The 17,654-nt window shown below is 41.0% G+C and overlaps 1 non-coding gene across 1 annotated transcript; it reads right to left on the bottom strand.

Annotated features, from left to right (window-relative positions):
- Positions 1-15,943: 15,943 nt before the first annotated feature.
- On the bottom strand, positions 15,944-16,049 carry LOC118483555. Its single transcript, XR_004870846.1, has one exon. It is a non-coding gene; the product is annotated as a small nucleolar RNA R71 (small nucleolar RNA).
- Between the last annotated feature and the right edge of the window lie 1,605 nt (positions 16,050-17,654).

The raw sequence follows: 17,654 nt of genomic DNA, 5'->3' as shown, positions 1-17,654 counted from the left end.
AATTACAAAGATTTAGTCAATGATTACAAAAGATTCAAAAATCCAGAAAATTAGGCCTAACGCGGGCCGCGTAAAGGTTTTGGGTAAGTTGATGCGGGCCGCGAGCCTCCTGCAGTTACGCGTTCTGATATGAAAACTCAGGCGGCCCGCGTACAAGATGCATGAACTTTCATGCGGGCCGCGTGAACCACACAGTAACAGAAAACATGGGCAGCTTCAATGATTTGGCTTCAAAACGATCTTGTGAGCAATCAATGAAGTATGGGCGCCCTCTACCTGACCCCTAGCACCTTAGGACACCTGCTGGACATCCATGCTCACTTGTAGGTTGAGTTGTAATGATCTAGAGGCCATTCTTGCACTATAAAAGGCCATACATAGTTCACAATTGAAACACACCTCAAAACACATCTTCTGATCATTCCTGAAGCTCCCAAGTGTTCTTCTATAATCCTAAGTCGTGCACTAAGCCTCTGTAAGTATGCCAAACCTTCTATGGCTTTGTTTTTGCTTAGTTTAGCATTAAAAGTCAATCCGTCGTAACTAACGATTGACTTTGCGATAAATCACGAATGGTCCAGTGAATTGTCGAATCAAAAGTAGTTATGTGTTGGTATTTATGTGGGTAATAAACCCCGAAAAGGGTTCCCCCTGATCACCACTCTAACTAATTCAAATATCGAGTCAAACATGCTTGGAAAAAGTCAACAGAAAGCTATTTTGTGATTTTATACATAATCTGTAATGTAGGAGATATGTAACCTGTTTTGATGTTCATAAAACATGATATTAAGTATATAAACTTGTCTAAGCTTGTTTGATCCGGCCATTTGCTATATTGACCCGGTTCGGAGCCGAATGTCGCAAAAGTTTGACTTTTGCTTTGACTTCAGTTCTGACCCGTTTTAGTGCAATGTAGATATGCCTTAGGACTCTCTTAGGACCAGGTCACGTGATGGTACCACCCTCTGTGACCGGTTCGTTGTTTGTCCGAGTCTTTTACGCATTTCCGTTAATTGCTTAAAGTTGACCGTAACGCCCTTATCAAAATAAAACGAGTATTTCGGACACGTGAAGGGACCATAACCTTGCTTACTAAATTCTAAGCATGTCCCTAAAATTTCATGACAATCCGAGGTCCAGAATAGGAGTTATGCTAAATAGCGCAAATTGCGAAACTTTAGTAATTAAATAGCGCAATTAGCATAACGCCTATCTAAACCCGGATTTCGACACCAAACCTTTTACTCACTGATGTAAAATAATATTTTGGGATTTTTAAAGATTTTTAATTATTTTTAACCTGCTCATAACCTGCGGTTATGGCAACGGTTCGGTAAATACCGAATATGCCCTTTTCGGCCATAACTTGAGTTCTATAAGGTCTTTTGACCCGATTCCAGTTGCTACTGATTTTAAATAATAAATAAAGTATTTTGAACTTTATAAACTGATCGGGAAACTCAGATTTCCTGTAGAACTCAGAAACCTCTTTTATAATCTTTAAAAAGACCGAAATACCCCTTCGGGGCATAGAATGAACTTAAACTCGTTACGGGCATCACGAGAGGTATCCTACTGATACCACAACCTCTTTAAGGCATATTGACTTAGGAAATCAGTGTAGGACTCTTACGGTTACCCGTTACGCCTTTTTGCGCGCACGGTTCGGCTTATGTAACTAGTTTACATAAATTAGCCGATACGGGTCAAACCATATTATTTTGACCCCAAAATCCAGAGTGTGAATATTAAACCCATATAAAACAAGCCTTCAAACTTGTTGGGTCGGAATCACATTCCATTCCCGGTTTTTGCCTTTCACGCGATTAAACCGTATCTATCCTTTGAAACTGACCGGTCTAGGCTACAGCTAATATAAAGACCCGTTAGGATTCTAATAGGTTATTTTAAAACCTTCGTTCCAGAATAGGAGCCCAGTAAAAGATATTCGTGATTTAATCAATTAAGGACTATACTTGCAAAGGTAAATACTTTTAACTTATTTTCCGTTATACGGGCTTGGGTTACGGTATCTAAAATACCGCTTGGTCGGGCAACTGACCCCAACTCATTTGTAGTTGGGTATTACCGATGTGACCCGTTTAAAACTTGTTTTGTTAGCTTAACGCCTTTGGGGGCTTAATGACCATGTCCCGGATATCCTTGGCAGCATTTACGAATGGCCACGACCTTGACATCCCGGTGTAGGCGTACACCCGGCATTATGTCTATAACTATAAAAGCATAGCCGTTGGTTACCCGCCACGGTGTTATATGCTATGTGGTGTGTCTATTAAACTTTAACCCGGCACGACCCGGGCGACCGAACGCATAGCAAACATGTAATTCTTTACAAGATTTAATTATAAATTATCCCAAGTTAGAAAAGAGTTTGTGCCTTGTGCATTCAAATCAATTTTAATAAACATTTTACAAAAGTGTCGGTTGAATGTATTTACCAGTGTAAACTGACGTATTTTCCCAAAAAGATTAACTGCAGGTACTAAACGAAATCGGCTGGCTATAGCTCCTTAGCATCCTTAAGAGTCTCGCAAGCTTTTGATGTCTTGTCTGTTGAATAATACTTTTATTATTTTGATCCCCCTGTGGATACCATTCGACTATTTGTGATACATTCGATATTACAATCAATGGTTGAATTATATTTATCTTTATGCTTCCGCTGTGCATTCATATAATTGTGTGGTTTGACTATATTGTTGCCAACTACGTCACGGTAATCCCCCACCGGGCCCACCGGTGAGACACGTGGAAATCGGGGTGTGACAGTAGGCTTAAACCCAGTTCTCAAATCGGTTTTTCCAACCTTGAAAGTCTTCAATTACATGAGTTTTGGCGGTTTCTGATAAGTTCCTGTTTCATTCTCATTGTACACAGTTTCAGCAGCAGTAACTGGAGCAACCGGTGTAGCGAATGCATTGTAGAATTCCTCAGCCATGATTCGGTAACACGTTTTTCAATAATAGACAATTTCGAGCGGAATAACAAGTTGGAGCGAAATAACAAATTTCTTGGAGCGGAATCACAGATGTAACTTGGGGCGAAATCACATTCAACTCGGAGCGGAATCACAGATGTAACTTGGAGCGGAATCACAGATGTAACTTGGAGCGGAATCACAGATTTCTGTTTCAAGCGAAAATAACCCAAACAACCTTTTCAAGCGGAATCCCAACTAGTAGTTTGGAGAGAAATCTCAACTAACAATTTGGAGCGGAACCTGTCAGTCCTTTCAAGCGGAACCTCTATATTCGAGCAGAATCAGTCAAGCAGTATACCAAATTCGAGCGAAATCACAAGGTATACAATCGAGCGGAATCACTTTGAATGCCCATTTCTACCATTTTTAGTCCGAATTTTGCAGTGAAACTTTCAAGGGTTTGTTAATATGTAGTTTTACACAATATATGTGAAATTGAGCCAATTTTAACCGTTAAAACTAGTTCAGATTTAAAAAGAAGGTGTAGAAGTCAGAAAATGAGGCTGTTTTAGCAAGAACTCTTCTTCCTGAGCTCTGATACCACTTGTAGGATCGCGTGCTGACCCAAACGAGTCAATCAAAAGAGATCTTATCCATTTCAGATGCGGAAAATAAGAAACGGACTTGAAAAACAGCTTGTTTCACTTAAATTTGCCTTGTATTGATGATTTCACAGCTTTACAATCAAACAGCAGTTCGGTACCGGAAACTAGAATCCTTCATCTGATTTCGCTCCAGGCTGACTATATATAGTGGCCTGATTCCACTCGAAAGGAACATGACCATTTGGAGCGGAATAGCAAGCTTCTGATTCCGCTTGAAAGTGTCCGCTATCATTTCAAGCGGAATTAACATTTGGAGCGAAATCAGCTTCATAAACATACAAACTTTCCTATTTTCTCGATCTACGTGCCCTGATCTATACAATCTAATCTAAGACTCGATACAAGATATAACAACACTAACATAAACCGACACCCTCATAATTTTTCCGACACCCTAATATATCTTAAAATATCCCAATATGTCCCTAGAAACACCCCGTATGTGAAAACCGAGCCCAAAATACAATATAACATTAAAAATAAAATAAAAATCAGAAGTATTAAGTTCAGGCGGGCCGCGTAAGCTTAAGCTTACAGTAACGCGGGCCGCGAGAGACTTAGAATGTGGCAAAGCCCGGTGCGGCCACGTGGCCCAACACCCGGGCCGCGTGGAAACCGGATTACAACCCTATAAATAGAGGCCATCGGCCTTCAGTCTGTCTCGTTCACAATTCAATTCTCAATCTCAATTTCTGTAGTAGAGTTATTATACCCGGGTATTATACCTCCCTAAATAGCGAGGTTCTGCTCCGTTGTAAGTATTATAACCCCTGGATACGTATTAAATACTCTGCCCGATTGATCTAGGGTTCCGTAACGGCTGTCGTGGTTCTGCCCGACGTAGTCGTTGGAATGCCGTCTCGGGGAGGGTATTACTAATGTTAAAATGGGTTATTATACTAACACACGTGCATTTGTGTAATTTATAGATTATTCCCAGGAAATCCCTACTGAAAACCCTAAAACAGCAATGTGAGTTAATCCTCTTTTTATATACTCATTTTTGTGAGTTGATCCACTTTTTGTAAATCTTTTGTTAATTGTTTTTACAAAACCTTAAATACCTTTCCATGCGAATAACAGTTATTGAGTATTTGTAAGAATACAATTATCATGGGTATGTTGGGGTTTTGTATACAAAATTTGTTACCACCTGGTCAAGGAGTAACATTTCCACAAGTCAGGTCTGACAGTACCGACGGGTGATAATTGATATAACTTGGAAGCAAATGTAATTGCGGGATCGCCCTCAATACTGTTCACTATGACTCTTTATTTAAACTTGATTAAACTGGGATTCACTCACCAGTATTTCCCACTGACAAAATGTTTTTAAAACGCGTTTCAGGTAACAAAATGTAAAAGCCAAATAGAAGCCAGCTGGACAGCACTGAAGGCTTGGAAAAGTGGCAATAATGTTACCTAAGAATAAATTAGATGTTTTATTAAATAAAATATGATTTATTCCTATGAAATGTATGTACTAAAAACTTGGGTTTTACCCATGTGTTTAATGTTATAAAATGTGGTGGTTTACTCTGATAACATATTTCCTAACTACGGTCCTGATGAAAATTTCCGCTGCCAAATTGAATAAATAAACGTGATACCACCGAAACTGGCTCGCGGCCGCCCGTTCCCGGGGATTTGGGATCGGGGGTTGTGACAGAAGGTGGTATCAGAGCTATGCCACTGATTCAGCCACAGAAGTGTTCTGCTGACATCAAAATTCAAAGTGTTAGGAAATAAATTACGAGAATACATGCATAATTGTATTTTCTTGTTATGTGTTATCTGACTATCTGTTAGTTTACAGTATGAGCGACCAAGGACCATCTGACGCGTATCGTCAACTGTCTGGTTCACCTAGAAGCGAAGGCACCTCCTCTTCTCAGCCTGCCCTCTCGGGGTACTCTGCTGATACTGAAGAAGGAATCTTTGTGTTTAAGGCTCAGTCTGAAGAGCCATTTCCTCAGAAAAAGAGGGGATGGTTCAGTAGGGGAGCACACGAGCGTAGGAAACGTATGAAAAAGTTGCAGGAACAACGAGTGTTAGCCGCCGCTAAAAGAGAAACTGATGCCTATGCCCAGGATATGCTCAATAGGGGTATAGCTAATATCCATATTTTAGCAACCACTGCAGCTGACCCAAACCTGGAACAAATGCTAGCACCCCAACCACAACCACAAATTCCTGATCAACCCATGGAAATAGAAAACTTTGGAAATCAAGTAGAAATGCCTGATTACAACCGGAGGAGATACCTAGGGTACCTGCACCAAATCCCCTAGACCCAAACAATTACGACCCCTGGTGGGACGATGTTAGGGACTATGTGCAACAAAACCCGATACAGGAAAATGTGCCAATACCCAACTTAGGAGCCTACCCAGGGTTAGATCCTCAAGATCCCTATTACATGAACGATGCATACATTAGGGAGATCTTAGAGAATCCCTACCTGTTGGATCTGAGTTTCTTTTTGGTTGTATTTTGTGTTTGAAGTTAAGATGAAAATGGATGAGTTGTGCAGCGGAATTAAAATGAAAACAAACTTTGCATACAATCAAATGAGAGTAATACTTTAATCAAACATCTTTTACACTATGAACCGAATGATTGAATTTAATTTCAACAACGATTACAAAGATAGATGTATGAATGCAAACTCCCCCTCAGCCCGAGCTCAGTAGTTTGTTCGTGCAAAGAAGATGAATGATGCAAAGAGCTAATAGAACAGTACAAAGTACTGAACTATTTATAGGCACTTGCAAACTACTGAGCATCTTTGCTGACGTCACCATGAAAATGACATCTAACCTCCTAACAAACTCTAACCTCTGATCTATACAGACACTGCTTATGTTAACTACTGCTAATACATTCTATTACAAAACATACTTTAGAACAGCTGCTGCAACCTTCTACTGCTGTGAACCCAGCAGCACTTGTCCGGATCAGCAGTGCTTGACTCAAGGCAGTAGATTGAATCAGCAGGACTTTAGTCTTCCATCAGATCTTTAGTTGAGCAGCAGTTATGAGACAGCAGTTTGGTAAGATCAGCAGATAGGAGGTCATCAGTAGTTGTAATCACTTTCAAGGGGAGAGATTTGTGTATCAGCATCTGCTTATTCATAATCCACTATTCTGATCCAGTTTTGGCTTTAATTATTTATTCCTCTGATAGGGTTCAATCCCAACAATCTCCCCCTGGAACAGATAATGCCAAAACCCTTCATTATTTGTGGATACTTTATTGCCTCATTAACAGCTCCCTTATCTGACCTTTAAATTGTAATTCAAAGTCAAGGGCATCTGTATCTTCATCATCCCTGCTAAGTGGAAGATCAAGGAGATCCTGCAAATCTTCAAGACTCAGGCCAAGAGCTTGTTCCCTTGATATTTTATCCACTACTCCACCAGACCTGAGCAAAGTCAATACGCAGGTCTGTTTGTCAGTTGCCCACTTTTGTATTTTTGAGCCTGGTGGGTTTCTTGGGAGATGTTTATTTGCAGAAGTATTTGGTGAGGCTGGCCGGTTTATCACTGGCTGAGCAGTGGTAGCAGAGTTTTCCTGTTCAAGTTCTTCTTTTAACGTTCTTAACAAGCCTTCTTTTCAGACAGCATTTCCAGCAAGAATTTCTTGAACAGTTTCAACTCCAAACTGGCTTTGTGTCCTTCTTTTGTAGATGGCAGTACCAGCTGGAGCAGTGGCTCTCCTGGTTTGCAGCTTTGATGGTCCTTTTGAAAACGCTGCTTCAGGGTAGTCAGGTTTTTGAGGAATTTTTGGATCTTTCTTCCTTAATTCCTCCAACCTTTTGTAGGTTGACCTGACCAAATCTTCTTTCCATCTAGCAACTTGTCTTTTGGTACCAAATTCAGCAACAACCAATTCTTCTTTCATTCTTTTTAGTTCCAACTGCTTTTCAGGTACATTCTTTTTGAACTTTGCCCAATCAGGAGGAGTGTAGTGACTTTCCTTTTTATCATAACTTGAATTCTGGCTGATTCAGCTTCAAGCTCTGGAACAGTCCACTCTTTGTACATGTGTCTCTCTCCTTTGTATTTCTTGTAGAACATAATGCTTTCAATGTAGTCTTTCTTCAGAGTTTCAGCTGCTCTTTCTGAAATTTGTTGACTGACATTTTTAGCAAAACGTTCTAGGGAACTGACTTGTGTGAGCAGATATTGGTAGTATCTTGATACTTCCTTGTCAGATTTCCCTTGTGTGTTTCTTTTCGAGATATCCTCTGCTTGCTTGGCCTTTATCTTCAAATATTCTTCAATGTTTTTGGGCCAGGGATATCCTTTGATTGAAGGCAAACTCCTTTTGGCAGGGTCATCCTCAGTATAGAAAGATTTTATCTCTTCTCTGACAGCTTCTAGTTCAAGAGGGAATTGAACACCTACAGGAGGTAAGGGTTTGTGCATTGGAACTGAAGAAAGTGGAACTGGTTTTGGTATATTGACAAGAGCTAAAGGTTTTGAAGATGTTGGAGATGGTGAAGTGACATCATCTTTGGGAATTAGCCTTCTCCTCTTTATTTGAGGAGGGACTGATGATGTTTTGGATGGAAAGGTGGTTGTAGTGATAGTGGTTTGTGATAGACTAACAGCTGTTGGAACAACTGGTGTTCCAACCACTGTTGTCTTTACAGCAGAAGTTATAACAACTGCTGTCTTCTGTCTTTTGACAGGAGGTGATTGTGATTTTGGTGGTGATGGAGGTAAAACATTGGATGTAGTGTGTGTTGAAGTGGTGTGTGTTGAAGTGGGAGCAGATGTTGAAACTACTGAAGTACCAACAGCAGCTGATACACCAGGAGTTACAACAACTGTCTTAGGTGGTGGTTTTTGAGCAGACTTTGAACGTCTGACCGGAATGGATTTGGGTAGCCTTACTTTTCTAGTAGACTTCTTCTTTTCATCAAAGAGATTTTCATCATCTCTTGACCCTGAAGTACCCTGATCCGGATAATCCACCTTGGCTTTCTTTTTGGCCTCTCTATCCCTTTTTACACATGCAAGTGCTTCTGCAAGTGCATTTGTAGTCACATCAATTTTCTTACTCCCATCTGGCAAAGGAATCTGTTTGGTCATATTTGAATTTTCTGGTGCGAGGTAGAGACCATCTGTTATTCCTTTTCTTCTCCATTTCTGAATTTTCTCCCCCTTTTTGGCATTATCTTCGGGGAGTTGATCAATGAAGAATACTGGTGGAGGAGCAGTGCCAGTGGAGTGCAAGATCTGAGTTTTGAGAGCCTTTAGATCAGCCTGAGTGTCTTTGTACCTAGACTCCATAGCATTTCTCAATTGTTGAACATGTTTTTCATGTTGCTGATCTGCTATTTGTGCTTGATGATGGAGAAAAGGTTGAAATAGATTCCAGAGCTCATTTGTAGTAGGTGCCTGTTGTAGAGCAGGTGCTTGAGGTGGAACGGCAGTGGATTGTACCTTTTGTACTTGTAACAACTGTTGTAGCATTTCTTTGAGTTCTGCAACAGAGTTATCAAGTTTTTCAACACGAGCCGTCAATTTCTGGTATTTTAAACCATCACCCAATTTAATGGGATCATCTGATTTCCCACTAACAGTGGTTTTATCAGTGGTAGAAGTAGGGAGTTTACTCCAAACCTTAACCACTGATGCCCTTTTTTCTTGGTACTGGGGTCTTCTTCCTTCAACACTTGACAACCTTTTGATGTTGCTAGTAGGATAGATAAATCCACTGGTGGTTGGCAGAGGTGCTATAAAAGGAATTGCCTCCAAGGAAGTCTTATAGATGTAACCACTGTCCAACTGTAAACTTGTAGGTTCAACAGTTGTAGTGGCTGCTTCACTTGGATTACCACAAAGAGTTACTTGTAACTCAATGGGTGTAACCTCCTCAGGTTGTGTTGGTGGGTTAGCAAAGAATGATACAGCAGGCTCAGTCATTTGTTGAGGCATATTCTCATTGATAGGTGATTGAGAAGGACTGTGTAATGCCTGGTTCAAATCAATTGCATCCAACAGTAGTTGTGTTTTTGGTGGAATTGAGGATGTGATGGTGGGTGTAGAAAGCGGATTTGCTCCGGGCATTGAGCTGTGGATGATGGAAACGAGTGTATCCAGAGCATCATAATGTGGTGGCCCTTTGTGTACAACCTGTTCTTTTTGTGAAGAAGCAGGAGGAGTTATGGTTATGGGTTGAGATATTTGTACCATCTGCTGTGAGGAAGAAGCAGCAGTGGTTTCTTGTGACTCTTGTGTTGTCACAGGCATTAACTCTGGTATCTCATCCTCCAGAGTTGCCATTTTGATTGGTTTGGGGGGTTTTTGATATTTCTTTTTGTAAGGCTTTTTGGGTTTTGTAGGTGTGGGTTTCAAAACAGTTGGGCTGCTGCTTTGATCACCTAGAGCAGTAGGCTCAGCAGCAGATACCTGAGGAGCAGTGGTTGCTGCTAAATTCTGCTCAGGTACCCCTGCTTGTGTTTTGCAAGGTGCTAACATTCGTGAAAAAGTTTCAGACGTTAGGCAGTTTATTGCAGTTATTTCACCTTGGTTTATTAAAGCTAAATCATCCTTACTGAATTTCTTTTGAAAATAATAACTTAAAAACCTTGGAAATAGTAAGAATGATTTGCTTTCAACATTATTTACCAAATCTTTAAAGATTTCCCGAGAATAATTATAATTTTCTTCTTGAAGAATTGCATATCCCAGATTTTGAATCTTTATAGGGATCTCATTAAAAGAAGTGGTTTTGTTTGACACACATAGGAGGAGGGTATGAAATAGAAATCTTGATGCAGGAGGAAAATAACCTTTTTCTAAGGTTAGTTTCTTCATCATTGTTGCTTCATACCCTCGTTCAATGAAGTCAATATGCAACTCGTTTTTAGTAAAGGAAGTTTTACCTGCCTGGTCATCGAGTTGAAAGACTTCGGATATGGATTGTGGTGTAAGGTGGACAGCTTTACCCTTTATGGAAGAGTGGATTTCAGTTGCAAGGTCTCCTTGTTTTTCAAGGGTTGCATTCTTCCAAAATTCCCTTTGGGTCGCCAAGTAGATGGGTGCGTCGGCGGTGAGCAAAGTTTTGTACTTTGATTTTGCCATGATGGTGATAATGGAATCGAAAACATCTGTGGTTCCTGGTTTTGTGAGAAGACCCAGGAGATTGTGAGATTTTTTGAATGGAATTTCAGTGGTAGTGGCCTTTTGAGAGGCTGTTTTCGATGATTTTGATGAGGGTTTTGCAGAAAGCTTCGATTTTGTCATTTTTGAAACGAAACGGTCGAAGAAATTCGTGAGAAATGAGAAGAAAAACTGCTTTGAGAAGAGAGTTTTTAAGAATTCAATTCGACAGTAAAACCCTGTTTTGATGGTGAGTGGGGATGTTATAGGAAAGAGAATGAACGCTGACGTGGCAGCCGTTACAAAAGGTCTGACTGCTATGTACTGCCCACGTGACAACCACTGGTGAAAATGAAGGACAATACTTTTGGTGAAAGCAACTGATGAAAGCAGTGGAGAGGAGGCAGTGGATGATTTTCACTATCAGTGGATAGCATATCAGTGGATAAGACACTGCTTTTGAACAACAGTGGTTATCAAGGAATGAGAAAACAGAGGTTGCCTTTCAGCAGTGGGCAGTCTTTTTGAAGTAGAGCAGACTTTTGAACAATCAGTGGTTATGGCAGACTTTAAGGATTTTAATGAAATTTTCATTTTTAAGCTATTTTTAAGGATGGATTTTTGATTTTCTGAAAACATTTTGTTGCTTTTATTCATAGAAAAACAAGATGTTGCTTGTTATTCCATGTTTAGCATCCCAATCCTAGAGACCAAACTTTCAAAGGTGGTTGTATCAAGTGCTTTTGTGAGCACATCTGCCAACTGGTCTTTAGTTGGAACATGATGCAGAGAAATCAAACCTTTTTCATAGCAATCCCTCACAAAGTGATGTCTGATGTCGATGTGCTTTGTGGTAGAATGGGAAACTGGATTTTTGATGATATTTTCTGCTGCCTCACTGTCCAACATGAGTGGTGTCTTTAAGGCAGTGATACCAAAATCCAATAACTGATTTTGAAGCCACAGGAGTTGGGCTGTACAGCTTGCAGCAGCAATGTATTCAGCCTCAGCAGTGGATGTTGAAACTGCTGCTTGCTTTTTGCTTTGCCAGGATACTAAGCAATCACCTAGAAACTGGCACCCTCCTGAAGTGGACTTCCTTATGGTGTGACATCCAGCAAAGTCACTGTCTGAAAAACCTGAAAGCTTGATATTCTCATTAGCTGGATACCAGATACCAAGTGTGGGAGCACCTTTTATGTATCTGAGAATCCTTTTTACAGCAATGAGATTTGATTTTCTGGGAGCTGATTGACTTCTTGCACAGACACATGTTGCAAACATGATGTCTGGTCTAGATGCAGTTAGGTACAATAAAGACCCAATCATGCTTCTATAGAGTGTTTGGTCAATCAGCTCATCCTTTTCATCAGACATGACCAGCTTATTTGTGGCCATGGGTGTGCTGCATGGTTTACAATCATTCATATCAAATTTGGTTAAAAGTTCTTTAGCATATTTGCTGTGATGAATGAAAGTTCCATTTTGCAATTGCTGTACTTGGAGACTAAGAAAGCATTGCAGCTCACCCATTACACTCATTTCAAACTCAGCTGTCATGAGTTCTCTAAACTCTTCACACATTTTGGTACATGTGCTTCCAAAAATAATGTCATCCACATAAATTTGGACAATCATTAAATCTTTCCCTCTCCATTTGAGAAACAGTGTTTTATCAATGGTACCTCTTTTGAAACCATTTGAGAGAAGAAAGTTGGAAAGAGTTTCATACCAGGCTCTAGGTGCTTGTTTCAGGCCATACAAGGCTTTGTTTAGCCTGTAGACATGATCAGGATAAAATGGATCCTCAAAGCCTGGAGGTTGACATACATATACCTCTTTTTGCAATGTACCATAGAGGAAAGCACTTTTGATATCCATCTGAAACACCTTCATGTTGTGGTTGACAGCAAAGGCCAGGAACAGTCTGATAGCTTCCAATCTTGCAACAGGGGCGAATGTTTCATCATAATCAATCCCCTCTTCCTGTCTGTAACCTTGAACCACAAGCCTGGCTTTGTTCTTGACAACAATGCCCCTTTCATCTGTTTTGTTCTTGAAGACCCACTTTGTGCCAATGGGACTAACCTCTTTTGGCAGTGGTACAAGCTCCCATACTTGTTTTCTCTTAAACTATTGGAGCTCCTCTTGCATGGCTTCTACCCAGCTGTTGTCTTTTAGTGCCTCTTGGTACTTGACTGGCTGATGGAGTGATAGAAAACCAGCAAAAAGATAAATGTTTTGGGTTTGGCTTCTTGTGAGCACCCCTTCATTGATGTTGCCAATGATTTGATCAGGTGGATGAGATCTCAAGAAGATTAAATCTCCTTGGTATGGTATGATGGCATTTGTTGGTGAAGGCTGCAAATGTGTATCATCTGAGCTAACCACTGCTGGTGACTTTGATGACCCAGCAGTGGCTTCAAAAGGTGGTGGAATGGGTGGTAATGGAGTGGACCACTGCTGACTTTTATCCACTGTTTGAGGACTTTTGTCAGCAGTGTTTGAGGATGTGGAAGCAGTGGGAAATGGGCTACTTTGGTCAACAACTGTTGATGTAGCAGTGGTTGAGCTTTCACAGATGTTTTGAACAACTGATGCTTTCCATTTGTGGCAGACCTTTGAGGGATGATGACTTCATACCCATAGTCTGGTGTTGTATCCTCTGATGGACCTGCACTGTTAGTCTTGACAGTGACGGGTGGTCCTTTGGACAACCCTTAAGCATGTTAAAATATGAAATAATCCTCCATTTAGCCGTGTAATTATCTTGAATTAGATAACTACGATGCTTATGTTTCAGGTACGAATTAGGAGCTAAAAGATGGATCGAAGGCAGCTTTTGGAGGCTTTGGTGGAAAACGGGGCAAGAGGAGAACAAAAGAATAACAAAGAAGTGAAGGCAGCCGAGTACCGTAAATTACGGTTCTACCGTAATTTACGGTAGACCATTTTCCACTTTATTCTGCACCGTAACACAGGCTCTCATCACCGTAACAAATTGATGTCCACCGTAAATTACGGTGGAGCCGTAATTTACGGTGGAGCTGAAATCGCAAAAACGTAACTGCCATCTTTTATTCGGTTTTGGGGGTGTCTTTTCACATTATCTCATCATTGGACGGTTCTTGGACACCTTGGGGACGAATTTTGGCTTGTGGCTTGTTTTGTGAACAATTTCAATCATTCGGTTTGTGCTTTTAATTCGTATGAACAATAGTTTGATGTTGATGATGATTCACCGAGCCATGTCCGGCTAAACTCTTTGGTGATCATCCTAGGTGAATGTTTCTGAAACTTTTGTGTGTTTAATTTCTGCATTTCTAGAATGATTTCTTGCGTTGCTTGAATGTCATGGTGTATGTTTGATTGTTTGTAGTGTGTTAATCTATATTGCAATTCCTAGTCTTAATCGTACGTTCTTGGTGCCGTTGGCAACCGAGATATCACGGGAAGGGTTAGGGTTGGTTATTGGTTAATAGGTCATCGGGAAACAACCTCGCGTTATCTAATCCGAGTACTTTGTTCCCTTTTATCACTTCAATCACGTATACACGAGTTATGTCTATGTAACTCTTTCTAGTGAAATTGCACACAACTGTTTAAAGAAACTGAAACCTAGGGTGATCATTGTTCTCTCCTAATTGTTTACAACCAACTTTAATTTGAATTAGTTCTTAATTTAGTTTTTTTTAAAACAACAATCCACAATCTTGAATTTTAATCTTCTGCAATTTAGTTTAATATTAGTTTAAGTACGAAGCTATATAATCAACACATCTTCCACATACTCCCTGAGTTCGATACCCTACTACCACTAACTACAGTTGTTTGGGGATTAAATTTGCGTGACCCACGACATCACGTCAAATTTTGGCGCCGTTGCCGGGGAGTAGTGCGCAACGTGTGTTAGTTTAATAGTTTTGTTTGTTATTTTCGGGTTTACGCTGGTTGTGTTTAGTGTGCAGGTACTTCAGGTGTATGCATACTAGAGGCTCTCACAGGTCATCACCGCTATCGTTTGCTCCGGAAATTGAAAGAACGCTACGACAAAACCGAGTTTTAGTGCGAGAAAACAAAATCATTGGTTCACCCACTTCACCCATTACACCGAGAAACATCATGGCTGATTCTCAGATTCCACCTACAACCAGTCAAACAACCTCATCCTTTATACCTACTTCCACCCAACCATCACCAAACACTACATTACCTAATACCACCGCTGAATTTACACCATCCAATGTCACCCAACCAATCACCACTCAAACTGAGCCTACCATCACCTACGATCCATCGACCACAATCCCACCATTATCTCACTTCTTTCCCCCAACTACAGGTCAATCATCATCCACCTTCACCATTGCACCCAATTCAACTATCGTGCATACGACTTCATCTTTTAGACCTCAACAACAACAGTCGGGCTTTCAGTATTCGACCATCCCATTTGGGCAGACCTCAGGAATTCAAGGAGATGGTTATGATGAGGGATTCGAAGATTATGAGGGTTATGAAGATGATGGGTACGGTTATGGAGGTTATGGTGATCAAGGGGAGTTCGGGTATTTGCAAAGTCAATCTCAAGGAATGGCAAGTGTTGGTGGAATGCCACAACAACAAATTATACCACAACACATTCGGCCAAGACCACAAGGGCCACCGATCCAACAACCCATTCCATTGCAACAAGTTAGGCCACAACATGTACACCCACAATTTCAAAGGCCGAATCAATACCCACCGATGCCCCAACAACCAATTGCACCACAAGGGCCTATACCAAGACCAATGGGTCCTATTCGTCCAAGGGGTCGATTGGGTGTTCCAAGAAGGCATCTTAGGGAACAAGCAAGGGGAATAGAGGCACATTTCAGGCCAATCATTACTCAAAACCTTTCACCGGTGGTTATCCCTCACAACAACCAAGGGAGAACTTTTGAAGTAAGAACAAACTCGTTGCAAAGTTTACCGAAGTACAAAGGGTTAGCAACGGAGGAGCCGTATTTCCATCTAGAGGCCTATGACTCAATTTGCAACACTTTTGGGAGTCAAGGTTTTTCGGCAGATGAAGTCAAGTTGGTCTTATTTCAGTTTTCTTTGGAGGATAAGGCAAAGAAGTGGTTCTACACTTTGCCTTCGGCATCAATATATACATGGGGGGAGATGCAACAAACCTTTTTGGATGAATTCTACACCGCCCAAAAGACCAATGATGCGCGGAAGGGATTGAGAAGCTTTCAACAACAACACGGTGAGATGTTTCATGAGGCGTTTGAGCGTTTTAACATGATGATTAAAAACTGCCCTCATCATGGAATTGAGTTATGGGAGTTGATGAACGCTTTTCATGAGGGGTTGAGTGCCGAAGACGCACGTGATTTGATGTCTATCACCGGAGGGACGTTTGGAACGAATTATGAGAATGAAGATTGGGAGTTTTTGGAAAGCATGGCAACTACATCAAAAAGGAAGGCCCAAGCTTCAAGGAGAGCCCGACCAACCACTAACCGACCACAAGTGCACGCCATAGATGATGGTAATGTTCAAACCACTAATCAAATATATAATGTTTGTGCTTTGTGTAATGAAATAGGTCATGCGGCTGAAAACTGCCAAGGGATGTTGGAAGGGCAATACGAGGAAGTCAATGCGGTTCAAGGTCAAGGTCAAGGAGGAGGTGGTAGGAACTACAACAACATGAATTCAAACACCTACCACCCCGGATTGAGGAACCATCCGAACTTTAGATATGGGAACCCGTCAAATCAAGCGAACCCGAATTTTCAAGGTAGCCAAGGTAATTTTGGTTCACGGCCATCTTACAATAACCAAGGTGGGTACCGAGGCGGGAATAACCAAGGGTATCAAAAACAATACCAAACGGGTCAAGAACAAGGGGGACTTTCGGGTGGAAACGAGGTTATGGAGATGCTAAAGAGCATGCAAATGGAGATGCAAAAACGGAACCAACTAGACGAAGTGCGAATGCAAAAAGACGAGGTTCGTGATAAAAGCATCCAATCACTAACAACCCAAATGGGTCAATTAGCAACCGATGTGGCGGAATTGAAGAAAGGTAAGGGTCAACTTCCAAGCGACACTAAGGTAAACCCTTCACATGGTTCGTCACGAGGTAATGTTAATATTAACCATGTTAGTGTTTTAAGAAGTGGGAAAGAGTTTAAGGCCAATTTGTCACCCGAATTGGTCGAGGGGGTGGTTGAGGATATCACGGGAATGGAAAGTGATGATGAACTTTCACCGGTTAAACCAAAAGAACTAATTATTAAAAAACCGGGTTTGGGTGAAAGTGAAAAGAATGAAAAAGTTGAGGGTGAACCGAGTCAAGTTCCATTTCCATCGGCCCTACTTGACCCGGGAAAGAAAAATTTTATTGTGTCAAGAGGTCCTCAAAAGGAGGAGATGTGGGATATGTTCAAACAAGTTAAAATAAATCTCCCACTCCTTGATGCAATAAAACAAGTCCCCGCTTATGCAAAATTCTTAAAAGAATTATGTACACAAAAAAGGCAAAACAAGAAAAAAGTGCCTAAGCGGGTGGATTTAACCGGGCAAGTGAGTGCGGTGTTGAATGGGGAGCTTCCTCCTAAGCTCCAAGATCCGGGCACACCATTGATTAATGTGCAAGTGGGTAATTTTCAAATGGCTAAGGCGTTGCTAGATCTCGGAGCCGGAGTTAGCATTTTACCGGGGGGCTTATACGACCAATATGACTTTGGTCCATTAGCAAGGGTGGAGACGACGGTTGTTTTGGCCGATTTGTCTCATAAGTTGCCTCGGGGTATGGTTCAAAATGTTATTGTAAAAATTGATGAGTTTTATTACCCGGTGGACTTCTTAGTTTTGGATTACTCATCGGCGGACCCTAAACAACAACAAAACATAATTTTGGGTCGGCCATT

This window comes from Helianthus annuus, chromosome 10 (genome assembly GCF_002127325.2).
Source record: "Helianthus annuus cultivar XRQ/B chromosome 10, HanXRQr2.0-SUNRISE, whole genome shotgun sequence".
Lineage (NCBI taxonomy): Eukaryota > Viridiplantae > Streptophyta > Magnoliopsida > Asterales > Asteraceae > Helianthus > Helianthus annuus.
Note: the sequence above shows the minus strand (reverse complement) of the source record. Positions and strands in the feature narration are given on the sequence as shown.